The sequence below is a fragment of the Triturus cristatus genome, chromosome 6, assembly GCF_964204655.1.
Source record: "Triturus cristatus chromosome 6, aTriCri1.1, whole genome shotgun sequence".
Classification (NCBI taxonomy): domain Eukaryota; kingdom Metazoa; phylum Chordata; class Amphibia; order Caudata; family Salamandridae; genus Triturus; species Triturus cristatus.
Genome location: NC_140589.1, coordinates 980972486 through 980985539, shown reverse-complemented (window position 1 = coordinate 980985539; position 13054 = coordinate 980972486).

Genomic DNA, 13054 nt, shown 5'->3' with positions numbered 1-13054 from the left:
CAGGCCGTCCTCCGAGAATCCCATGTGGACCAGCCTTGGCCCCGTAACATACACCCGGTGCAGTATTTTAAGCTGCACCAGCCTCAGACGCGACGGGATCGCAACCTCCTTAGGCGAAGAGACCGCTGACTGCCAGTCCTCATTATCCAACTCGAGGCCATCCCTGGTCCACTGTTCTCTCAGCCCCAATAGCAAGTCTGCCCGGACGTTTATCAACTTCTTATATATGAGCGAAATCGTGCTCTCGGGCATATGACCATCAAGGACTCGGTCCTCAAGGGGAGAGGACTCCGGCACCTTCTCACCCTCCACAAGGACTGATCGGAGGGCGTGACGCAGCTGGATATACCTAAAATACTCTGAAGGCCCTAGCTCAAACTCAGTCTGCAACTCCTCGAAGGACTTTACCCTCCCCTTATGCAGCACATCTCCCACCTTGGATATACCTATCAGGTCCCACTTATCAAAGCCCTTCGTGTGCCAGAGTCTTCCCAACCGTTCCGATTCAAACAATGGGGTAGCGAGGGTGAGCCTATCCTTCCAGCCCAGCGAGTCGGTCGCCATCTTCCATACGCGCACCGCCACACCTGTGGGCCCCGTGAGGGACGAGTCTAGGGACCGCGAATACAACGCCCTGTAGTAGTTGCCTCCGCGCAGCAGCCACCTATCCATGGCATACCCAGGGCTAAGGGCAGGGCCGTAAAACCCATGGTTGATCGCGCTCAGCTGCGTGGCCCAATAGTACCGTCGGATGTCTGGGAGCGCAATGCCCCCATCGTACCATGGGAGCGTCAACTTTGAAATAGCTATTCGCGGCCGCCCATCCCACAGCAACGTCCTTTGGAGGCCTTCGACCTCCCGAAAGTATTTGGCCGGTACCCAGTCCAAGGTGTTCTGGAGGGCGTAGAGGAAGCGGGGAAGGGACATCATTTTGAACAGGGCCGCACGCCCAACAAGGGAGAGCGGCAGCCTCCGCCAACCTTCAACATCTCGCCTCAAGCGTGCCAAGGGGGGGAGCAGGTTCCTCTCATAGCGCACAACAGGATCCATGGATATAAAAATCCCCAAATACACAAAACCTTGCTGGGCAACCTGTATCGAACATGTTCTAGGGATCGGTGGGACCTCGCCACTAAGAACGTACAAATACGATTTGCCCCAATTAATCACAAGCCCCGAGTTCCTACCGAACGATGCGAGTACGTCACAGACCACTATAAGTGACTTCTTCGGTGAGGCAAGATACAACAGGATATCATCGGCATAGAGCGAAATACGGTCCTCGTGATCAGGCGACCACCGAAGGCCCCGTATATCCGGGTGCCAACGTATCCACACAGCCAACGGTTCAAGGGCGAGGGCGAACAACAGAGGCGACAGGGGGCAGCCCTGCCGAGTACCCCTACCAAGCTGAAACGGAGTAGATGCCCGACCATTCACCACAACATTCGCTAGTGGCCCCTCGTACAGCAACCGGACCCAACTCACAAACCCGCGACCGAAACCAAACTTGGCCAGCACGGCCCATAAGTATGCCCACTCCACCGTGTCAAAGGCCATCGTGGCGTCAAGAGATGCCACAACAGCCGGTTCACGCAGCGTGCCCCCCCTGGCGATGACGCCATGAAGACGCCTAAGGTTCAATGCTGTGTTTCGGTGCGGGATAAAGCCAGATTGATCCGGGTGGACCAGATCGCCAAGTACCCTAATCAGACGGGTAGCCAGGAGTTTGGCCAGAATTTTCGGCTCAGCGTTGAGGAGTGAAATGGGCCGATAGGAGGCGCATCTATCTCGGGGTTTACCCTCTTTATGTATGACCACGATCGACGCCAACCGCTGATCCAACGGAAGGATCCCATCCCCCGCGCCTCCAAAAACAATTGCCTAATTTTTAAACAAATAGGTGTAGGAAGTTTTGTTGTAGCTCATAGGTTTTCTCCCTGTACCTTCCTCACATATGTGAAATAGTCAGGGTCCCTCTATCGTTGTTTATTAAATTGGCTCGGCAGAAGACTCCTACCTGCTCCCATTGCAGCATGCATGAGTGCTGCCTGCGTGGGCTCCCCAAGCCGTCCCCCAATGTGAGGACGCAGGGGCCCGGGTGAGACTGGGCACCCCGAGATAAAGGACGTGGCGCAATGCCGCAGATCAAAAAGGAAAACCAACACGAGGGAAAAGCATCTCGGCTCTCCCGGCTCAGCAGAGAGATGATACTATATTATTTACTGCACTTGCAAGGAGTTCCCCAAAATGCCCTGTGTGGCACAGCTGATTTGCCCTCAGTTTGAGCTGTTTCTCCCCTTGTGGTGGCCCCAGGACAACGGGGTTACCAGCATCAGGGAGGCACATCCTTGCCCCCTCCACTGGATTTCAGGAGTCCCCACCTAAGTTGTGAGGGACCCCAAAAGATTCATCACCCCAGGATTTTCCTTCCATTTTCAAGTATTCCCAAGGCTGGAGCTTTTGCTCTATAGCTGGTAGTCCTGAGCTCTCTAGGGGCCATGAGTATGGTTACAGTCTTTGCAGTCTGATGGTGGTCAAAAGAAGTGCATGAGCTAAAGTGTCCTTTAGGGGCCAAGTGTTACTCTCTGCTATTCTCCACCACTCACCCACACTTGCATCTTTGGAAAATAACTGAACCATCCAAAAAGGATACATCTCTGTTGCAGCTTTACTTCCTCTTATTACCTCAAAGGGTGGTTTCTCAGTAACTTAATGAGGTGTTGTACGGTAAGACCATATCAATTCTTTGATTGCTTTGTCCACACCCATATCACATCTCAATGTAGATTGTATACATTCAACTAGAACCCTATTAAAGTGTTCAACTTTTCCATTAATTTGAGGGCGATATATGGTGTTCTAATATGTTTAATGCCACATCTATCCAGAAAAGACACAATTCTCAGAGCGGTAAATTGAACCCCATTGTCAGTCATAATCTCTCCAGGGATTCTTTCTCTTACAAAAACGTCCTGGAAGTAACTGATTACACTCTTAGTTGTTGGTTCACTAACAGATCTAACCTCAACCCATCTAGATAAATGGTCCTTCATAACAATGAAATATCTCTTATGATTGGGTAGTACATGGTAGGGCCCTAATAAACTACTGCTACACGTTGCCATGTTCTGCTGGGACATACTGTAACTGAATCAATTATGACCTCGGTCTTTAAAACTTTATCACTCACCTTTTTATTTTGTCCTCATTTGTGCAAGAAACCGGGTTTAAGGAGATATAAGGGGCCTTACTTTTCTCTGTGCCAACTTGACTCTAGTTCTGGAACAGGGGGGCCCTTCACTCTGGTAGACCCCTGGCGGAGCAGCGAGACGAGCAATGTGAAAGACTGCTGACCCGTCCCAGCCCGGAAGCACAGTGTGGGCGGATGCAGGTTCGGTCCTCCATGTCAGGAAGAGGGCAGCTGCTCGGGTCTCCTTCTGGGGCAAGCTGGGAAGCCCACAGCAGGGTGGAGCAGTGCCTCGCCAGATACGCGGTCCTTACAGTCAGTGATCAGAGGAGCAAGTCGTCCCATCGTGTATGAATTCGGTAAGTGGAAGAAGAAAGGGGAAGGAGGAGAAACAGAATCTCAATATTGATATTGACACTGATCCAAATATAGGAAAAAGAAGGCAAAAAATATCTTTCTTTAAAGGACCAGGCACAAAAACAGAATTAAAGTCAGAATTGGGGAATAAGTTATTGCTTACGTAATAGGGCCTTAAGCATAGACACTACGACTGGGACTACAAGGAAAAGCCAGATTTTAATATCTATACCTAGTAAAAAGAAGGCAAAACTATGCACCACAGTCCAACTCGGGGAGACCCCTTCTACACTGGGGAGAAGTGGACAGGTAGGTACAAAGCCCAAAATTACCCCCTCTCTACGTTCCTTCTTTAAAGTTCAATCTAAACAAACCTCCTCCATGTTGGCAGAACTCTCCACAGGAATTCAGATGGAAAGAAATGAGGATTCTGACATAACTAGGGAAACCGAAAGGGGCGGAAGGAGAAAATATCAGGAATTTTGTTATTGACCTCCTGTAGGAATTCATTCCCGGGATAGAGCCAACATTTTTAGCAGAGGGTATACAGAGGGTACACTGAGACCCATTCAGGAAAGGAACATTAAGGGGAAAAAAAGAAGAATGTTAATCAACTTCAAAACCTACACCTTGAAGGAAAACGTCTTGAATGAAGCCTTCAAACTCTGTTCCTATGCCAAAGGTGACTGGACTTTCATAATTTGACCAGATATCTCTTAAGTCACACAAGAAAGGCAGTGGGAACTAGGGCAGCACATATAGGAATTAAGGTCCTTGGGGGCATCAGTATAAATGCTCTTCCCAGCCACATTAAAAATAATGTGTAAAAACAAAATGCACAACATAAGGGACCCAAGGAGGTGGGAGCCTTTATAGAGCAGATTAACAAATAGATTGAAAATGAAGATGGGAAGGTAGAGTAGGAAAAATACAAATTCCTGGAGAGAGTAGGGATCTCGTATAGGGCGAAAATGGTTTTTGCCCAAAGAAGAATGGGAGGGTTCTCCTGGGGTGAGGGGAGTTGGTGGTGGGGAGGAGGTTGGTGGGGGGGAGGAAGAGAGCTCACAAAGAAATTTTGAAAATATATTAACACTGGGTGGGAGAGCAAAGGGAAGAAAAGAATACAAATAATTTGTCTAGCAGGAGAATACCAAGAAATAGAGAGGCGCCGGGGCTCACCCAAAATACCGTCAACAAACTAGATGTCAACCAATATACTAACATGGAATGTGAATGGCCCTAGAGTCAGAAGCAAAAGACAAAAGATACTAGAATATTTAAGAACAGCAAACAGTGAAATAATAATTTTACAAGAAACACATTTACTGAAGGAAGAATGGGCAGAGATAGTGAAAAAAAAGTGGGTTGATATCTCTGTCTGCGCCAACCAAGCTTGTTGTGTCAAGGGGGCGGCTATACTGTTTAAAAAATCATCTAAAGCAAAAGTTGAAGAAACAAGGTCTGACACCAAGGGGAGATGGGTCTCTGCAAAAGTTAGACTGTCCAGTAAGATATATGTATTGGCAGGATATTACGGGACAAATACGGATGACCCTACCCTCCTGCAATCGCAATATAGCCAACTCTTAGACTAATCGGTCCCTATAATCTTAGCTGGAGACTTTAATCTGGTAATGAATCCAAAAGAAGACAGACTACTCAAAGGGAAAGTATCTAACCTGCCTAAATGAGAAGCTGGCTAAAACGCTGCATGGAAGACCTTGGCCTAGAGGATGTATGGAAAACTAAAGGGGTTAAAGAACATAAATACAATTTTAAAAATAAAAAGTATGGCCATTCCTACAGAATATATTTCTTTCTAATAGACAAAGGCATAGGCAAAAATGTCAGGAGAGTTGAACATCTACCAGCACATCTATCTGATCACTCTGCAGTCAGAATGGAATTATTATTAGGCAAGGTACAACCCCCTCTGAGATGGACACTGGATAGAACACTGCTGCTAGACAACAGATCTAGGAAAAATTGAAAACAGAAACAAAAGAATATTTCTCAGTTAATAAAACTGGAACTTCTATACAGATTACATGGGACGCACATAAGGCTGTGCTTAGAGAGAAGCTTTCAAACACAGAAACACGAAGAAAGATCTTGATCAGATAGAGAGTGGATAACAGCGTCTGGGAGGTGTACTAGAACAAACTAAACACCTAGAGGAAGCAAACAAAATAGAAAAAGAGATAGAAAGGAAAAAAGAGTAGCTGTCAAATATATTGGAGGCCAAAGTTAGAAATCAGTGGAAGGAAGCAAGCTCTCACAATATGAACACGGGGAAGGTTGCAGCAAATTGCTAGCTTGGAAACTCAAAACAAAGCGAATCCACAATAAGATCTCTGCTATACAATTAGTAGACCGGACAAGTCCTAGCGCAGCAGATATTGAGATAGAGGGAGCTTTTATGAAGTTTTTCCAGGACCTATATTTAGAGGACGTGTCATACAGGGTTGGGGATCAAAGCATAGATGCCTGCATCAGTCTACACGTCCCTACTTTTATGAACAAAAAAAGGTGCAAGAGGGCTTGAGACACAATCCCCTAGGTCCCAATGTGAAGAGACCAAAGACTACCCACTTGGTCTCCCCAATACCATACAAAAAACAGACAGCCCTGCACACTTAAAGAAGTCAAACATGTAAAGTACACAGAAAGTAATTTTTAACACAACTGTTTTCCCATAGAAAAGTCGATGTCTTCTTGTGCTTTTTGATTTAATCCTTTATTAATTTTTCTTAATTTTTAAAAGCGTTTTTGCAACCGCCAACGCATTTCCTCCACAATCGGACTTCTTCAGGGCTCACAATATATGGTTAATGCGTTTTTCTTATTCCGATGTGTTATGGTCAGTTGTTCAGCAATGATCTGCATACACTTGTGTTTAGAAGAAAATTGTGGGCGGTAAAGTTGTATCCACTCAGGGGTTTGCAGTGATAAGTATATACCAGTAAATAGACGCATCCGTCTCCACACAATCGTCTCGGCTTAAAAAGTGTCCGCGGACAAGTGTATGTAGATCATTGCTGAAAAAACTGGCCATAACACATCGGAATAAGAAAAACGCATTAAACATATATTGTGAGCCCTGCAGAAGGCCGATTGTGGACGAAACGCGTTGGCGGTTGCAAAAACGCTTTTAAAAATTTAGAAAAATGAATAAAGGATGAAATCAAAAAGCACAAGAAGACATCGACTTTTCTTTGGGAAAACAGTTGTGTTACAAATTACTTTCTGTGTACTTTACATGTTTGACTTCTTTAAGTGTGCAGGGCTGTCTGTTTTTCCTATATTTAGAGGACACTGTAGCCCCAGAGGAACACATAGATGAATACCTTGCGGAAATAACAATCCCGACATTGTCACAAGTGAGACGATCTCAATGCGGAGATAACAATTGAAGAGGTGGTCAACGCGATGGCAAAATTAAACAAGAATTTGCAATGCAATCGGTCTCGCATTTTTGAAAGTTGAAGCTATAGGTGTTGTAAATGACAATGTTGTTTACTTTTATTTTTCTGTTTGCATTGGAGTTATCATAGTGGCATAGCGCTATTGCCATTTGTATGACCTTGCGGCGCTGGAGAACCAGAAAATCGGAAATATGTTATAAGGGAGGGGAGTTGGAAAATAAATGACGCAAATGGCAAAAGGAAATCAAAATAGGGAAGGAGTTGCTGTAAAGGGTAGGGGATGATGCATTACAGGCGAGAGTATGATACCAGTGCAGGATATACATGAGAGACTGAGAGATTGAAAGAGGTTTTAGGGAGAAGTGTGCATGAGTGACAGAGAGAAAGGGATGGTTAGAGAAGAATGGGGCAGGAGAGAAGAAATATGAGAGGGGTGGGCAATAGATGGCGGTTGTGAGTTTGTGAGGAAGAGGATAGAGAAGAAAGGCCCACATCCCCATTTACTTGGGAGTCAATGTTTCCAGCTCTCGGAAGGAAATGGTTAAACGAAAACAAGAAAGGAGTTATGACTACATCCGCCCAGGTCCTTGGCAGCAAACACCATCACATCTTGGTGCTGGTGAAACATGCATTATATCCGTGTCTTACACCTGATAAACTCTGTCTACAAAAGTGCAAACAGAAACAACAAAGGAGTTGTGACCACATCTGCCCTGGGAGCACCCAGTCACATCTTGCTTTCGGTGAAATCCCAGACTTACTCCTCCTAACCTGGGTCTATAAAAGGGTAGATGGGTGGAGTCAGTCTCATGTCTTGCGGCATAAGAGCATCAACTGATTTCACAACAATCCGGTATCCCTGAGAGACTATGAGGTCCTAGCGTGACCCTTGCATTCAGGGAGATGGTGGAATGCCCTGGCAAGCTGGTTCCCCTGCAGGGTCCCATGTGCTTCGACAGAGACTGGGTCCTGGCACCGCACTGGCGGCTTTCCAGATCTGCTTATAACCCAGACCGTGTGGGTAGGCACACGCTCACCACAGCTTCTCTTCCGCAACTATGTAAAGAACTTCTTTTTATGAAATGGTTGCTGCCACTGCTGTGCCACTTCACAGCACTGTAGAATACTGGCCTTGCTTTTTTTGGCTATTGGCATATGAAAGGCCGAGCTGGCTCCTTATTAAAAAATGGCGCCCTGATGACTGCAGACACATGTATGGGTGAACCCCCTGAGTTATGTTACTGTCCTCTTTGGAAATGACATAACAGGCAAGAGAGCGTCAGTACGGATGGATCAGACACATCACGTGATACGGTGCCTGTGCATGCCTCACCCTCATTAGCCTCTTGTTACTTACATCTGGTATGGGTGCTAATTTAACCAATTATGCTGATGCCAAGGCTGGGAGTAAAGATCTGAGAAGCAGTAACACTCAAGAGAATATAGTGCGTACCCTTGAGGAAGGCTACAGGACATGTATATTTGAACAGTGTAAAGACCCCCAAATAAAATAAACAATGAAAGATGCGTCTAAGAGGGACTGCTCTCCAAATGAGTGATGCAACTGCAGGAATCGCAGACCGAGTTACTGACAACTGTTCAATTAAAAGAAACAGAACTTCAGTTTGAAAAGGTAAAATTTAAGTAGGAATCTCTGCACCACATTTCATGACACCAGTGAAAAAAGAACAGTCTATTGAAGCATCTCACCATACTTCAAGAGGAACGATAGAGGGGCAATAACTAATCTCAAGTTGCATCATGTCAGACGCCAGCTGTTCGCCCTTTCTATTTATCCATATTAGCAGCTACAGCATTTTTTCCTGCTAGAATTGAATGGTCATAAGTAAAAAGAAAAATAGCGGGACGAGGGTGAGGTGCTCTGCCGTGAGGAGGCGCCTTCCTAGTTTCTGGCGCCTTTGCTAACTGTATCACTCAAACGTCGGAAACTATCGGTTCATTAAAGTTAGCGGTGCTGATATTACCTTCACAACATTCTCAGCTCTTGGCCAGTGTCTTGAATTTTTTACCTATCAACATATTCACAGTGCAGTCAGACTGACTTGTCTCAGACCTAGAGGTCACAATTTAGGACGCTTGTCAATGCTTTGCATTCTACACACGGCACCTCCGTTGGTTCTTTCTATCTCTTCTAAGGAAATATACTCAATTAGCTGATTTTCTCAGACTTAAAAGGTATATGGGCATCGCCTGCAATAATCATAAACAGTGGTCAAAATGAAACTGATGGGGCTATAGTGCTAACGCGGCACGCCCATAGGCTAAATGTCTCCGAGCGCTTAGCGGTGCTAATTGCTTCATCAAGGTTAGTACCATAAGCATCTACATGCAGATGTGGAAATGAAGACTACCACATTAAACACAGTAAACAAGCCTGGCCAGCTTTATGCAAGGAGCTCATTAGCCTGAACGGTGTGAATGAGTGTACCACAACCACGTCCTAGCAAGAAGCCATTGTGTTTGAGAATTCAGTGACAAAGGCACTGCAAAGAAAAACAAGCTTTTCTTAGCACTTTCATTGTCTACGGGCAGCATGTTGGAAGGTGATTTGCTTAAATTCAGGTACTGGGACATTGTTGATTGTAGGCGACAGCCTTTGTTGGCATATAGCAGTCGGCAGGAGAAGGCCGGGCTTTGGCTGAAATAAATTCCAAGACAGACGGAAGGGCCATCTCGCACTGAGCCAGTAGACGCTGTGAACCCATGATGGCCAAACAAAATAAACAATGAGTGAAATTGTCTGCACATCAACAAGCAGCCAAAGGCAGGACAATTGAAAGTAATGGACCAATAGGAAGCCAGCATTTTAAAATGGCAGAAAAAAGAACCACTGGCAAGCGATAGGCTTTATTAAAGCCCATTGTGTAGATACATCAGATCTCGCAGAGCAGCGCATGTGCGCTGACTATAGGCTCGACCTAAAAAGGGGAAAGCACCTGGCCCAGATGCAATACCAAAGAAAATCAACAACGCCCTGAAAGAGGAGTTGGGCCCTTTTTTGACAGAAGTATTTAATGCTACATTTTTTTAAAGGACAAAATATGCCAAATCATGGGAGGAGGCCTATATATGCCTAATACTGAAACCTGGGAAAGATCCTAAATGGTGCAAATTGTATAGACCCATATCTCTACTAGATTGTGACTATAAAATATATACCCACATACTGGCCAGAAGGCTAGCGGAAGTTGCTGGCCAGCTGATACATCCAGATCAGAAGAGTTTTGTCAAGGGAGGACAAATTCAAGAGCTGACACGCTACTAGTTGGGGCAATAGATGTAACCTCTCAGGAGAAGATCCCCTTGTCGGTCCTCACCTTTGACGCAGCAAAGGCCTTTCATAGGATTAGCTGACCCTTCTTTTTTAAAGTGATTGATCGGCACAATCTAGGGGGGTGTTCTCAGGGTCAATAAAATCTTTATACAAAAACCCAATAACTAAAGTTCTGGTAATGGTAACCTCACAGAGAAGATAGACATGAAAATGCAACTTTTGGAAAGTGAACACAATATAATGATGAACGGAGCGCTGACATTTTTCAGACGCACGCCCTTAGTCACTATTAGATCTGGGTTTAATCCATCATCGCTCTTCTGCTCACTTTGCCACTCAAGTTTAGACCCAGCCATGTGCAAATCAGTCTTGACCCTGTTCCTCACTGGAACAGTCCAGCCCGAACTGCCAGGCCAGGTCCTCCCTGGACAGGAAACATGTATCCTGTGACCAGTTTCAGGGTAACACCCCTTATCAGCCAGGTTAGCTTGAATCCAGAGGCAAAGTGAGCAAGGGACCCACATCTGAGCATACCCTACCAATTTAGGGCAAACAAAGCAAATGCAACATGATGATGGACAAAGCGCTCACCCCCAGTCTCTGAACAGGAAACTTTAGAAAGTGGGCATTTTCTTACTTTACCATCCTGTGTGCTTCTGGCTGTTTGTCTATTCAGCATCTGGTTTTGTAGTGACAGGAGCTGGGGATGTGCATTTAATCTAGAAAGTCACTGGGGGTTGAGGTGTGTCCTGACTAGTCTGGGTGACTCATAGCCTGGCTGAATAGACCTGGTCTGCATTTAGAGTGGTGGGAGGAGTTTTGCTTGTACCTACATAGGCTGTGTCTTCTTTTCACAATGCTGTCTCTGCCCCCTGTGGTCATGATGCACCAGGGAGAACAGGACTGTTTTGGACTGGGTTCGGTGACCCTTGTCAAAAAAGAGACCAATAACAAAATGGGGTGTACATATTGGAGCTAAAACCCCAGGACTTTAGATTACTTCCAGGAACAAGAGGACCCTGCCAAGAAGAAGAGCAGAAGGACTATGTGAGTAGCACTGCATTTTCTGTGTGAGGGGTGGGTTGGCCTGCAGTTGCTGCTTCTGTCTATGGTGGAGGAGAAGGACTGACTCGTTTTTCCCTGCTGTGGTATCCTGCTTGGGAAGAATGGCTTGTGTGTGCTGGCCTACTGTTGGAAATCTCAGGGAGATAAAAGGTTTCAAGAAAGTTCCTTGCTGTATGTTAACGTGTGAACCCCGGGAGGAGTTCTGAAAAAACTGTGAGGAGTGCTGCCCCTGCCTTGTTTGGGGTGGGACAGCCTGAGGTGGCTGCTCCTGCCTGGAGCAGGAGAAGGACTGGGCTGTCCTTATCTTATATTATTATTATTTAAATGTATATATTGGGCGCAACAGCTACCCAAAAAGGGTTTTCCGGTGCCCGCCAGAACAGGAGCAAAAGAAAAGAGACACAACTTACTGATTGAAAAGCCAGATTTTAAGTGACTTACGGAAGAGTGTGTAATTAGTTTTGATGCGAAGAGACAAGGGAAGAGCATTCCACAAGACGGGGCCCAAGTGGGTAAAGGAGCAGCTGCCCATACGGGATAATCTAATCCTAGGCACCTGGAATTTAGCCTGAGTAGTAGACCGAAGAGTGCATGAAGGCAGATAGGGGTGAGCTAAGTTTTGCAAATACTGGGGAGCCGTGCCAAGCTTAATTTTGAACATGTAGCTCAGAGCTTTAAATTTGATCTGGTTCTCAACCCTGAGCCAATCAAGATCTCTCAGGGAACTCGAAATGAAGGCTGCTCTGGGAACCCGACAGAGCAATCTGGCAGCGGAGTTCTGCACCCGCTGTAGCTGCGTGTTACGTCTTTATTGGCTCCTAGGTCGAGAATGTTACAGTAGTCCAGTCTGGAAGTAATAAGAGCCTGGACTACGGTTCTCTGGGTAGGGCTAGGTAGCATCCAAACAATTTTCTTCAGCCATTTCAAAATGGTGAAACAGGTTGCAGCCACCTTCATGGCTTTTTGACGCATAGATAGTAAGTCATCAATGATGAAGCCAAGGTTGCGGACATGGTGGGAAGGCTGCGGCAGCGCACCCATTTATATAGGCCAATGTTGAGGACCCCAGAGATCTTTGTCTTTCCCCAAAATCAGGACCTCTGTTTTTTACCATTGAGCTTAAGAAAATTGGCTTGCATCCAGAATGCAATTTTCCTCAGCCCAGACCGAAAAGCAGATGGCTCTGACTCCTTCCCCGCAGAAAGAAAAAAAATAATCTGGGTGTCATCGGCGTATGAAAATAACGACAATCCAGCCTCCTCAACGATCGCTGCCAGGGGTCTAACATAGATGTTAAACAACAGAGGAATAAGGATAGACCCCTGGGGAACTCCATAAGGAGAGGAGTGGATCTTTGAGTTGGCTACAGGAGAAAAGACCTGGAATGTGAGATCGGTGAGGAAGGAAGTTAGCCAGCTAAGTGCAGGACCAATGACCCCTAAAGGTTGTAAGGCCTTTAGCAAAACGGCATGAGACACCGTGTCAAAGGCCGCACTTAGATCAAGTAAAACAAGAGCTACCGTGTCTCCGGCATCCAGGCGTTGGCGTAGCATTTCTGTGACACCAAGGAGAGTAGTTTCAGTGGAATAGCCAGTTCTGAAACCGGATTGCGATGGATGAAGAAACGTATGAGTTTCGATGAAATGGGACAATTGCCCATTAATATGCTTCTCCAGAATCTTAGAAAATACTGGAAGTAAGGAGATTGGCCGGTAGTTCAAA